The sequence below is a fragment of the Octopus bimaculoides genome, chromosome 15, assembly GCF_046866305.1.
Source record: "Octopus bimaculoides isolate indiv1 chromosome 15, ASM4686630v1, whole genome shotgun sequence".
NCBI lineage: Eukaryota > Metazoa > Mollusca > Cephalopoda > Octopoda > Octopodidae > Octopus > Octopus bimaculoides.
The window spans coordinates 3,907,989-3,908,328 of record NC_142942.1 but is presented as its reverse complement, the minus strand read 5'-3'; positions in this window follow the sequence as shown (position 1 = coordinate 3,908,328).

The window sequence follows — 340 nt, the reverse complement described above, 5'->3', positions numbered from 1 at the left end:
CTTTCTTTGTCTCTGTTGAGTATATAAACAGTTTGGCTCCTTGTTTCTCTGGAGACTGTCAGAATGCTGAGAACCTGAAGATCGATTACGCTTATCATTGTTTTAATCTGCCGAGAAATGTCTAAAATTTGCCCTGTTTATAATTATACCATATGTTACACACACACACACACACACATACACACACACACACACACACACACACACGCACACACACACACACACACACACACATATATATATATATATATATAGACACAGACACAGACATGGCAGAAATAAATGGACAAACCATAAAACATCATTTTTATGTTTCAGGTTCTATATGTGACTGTTTAAT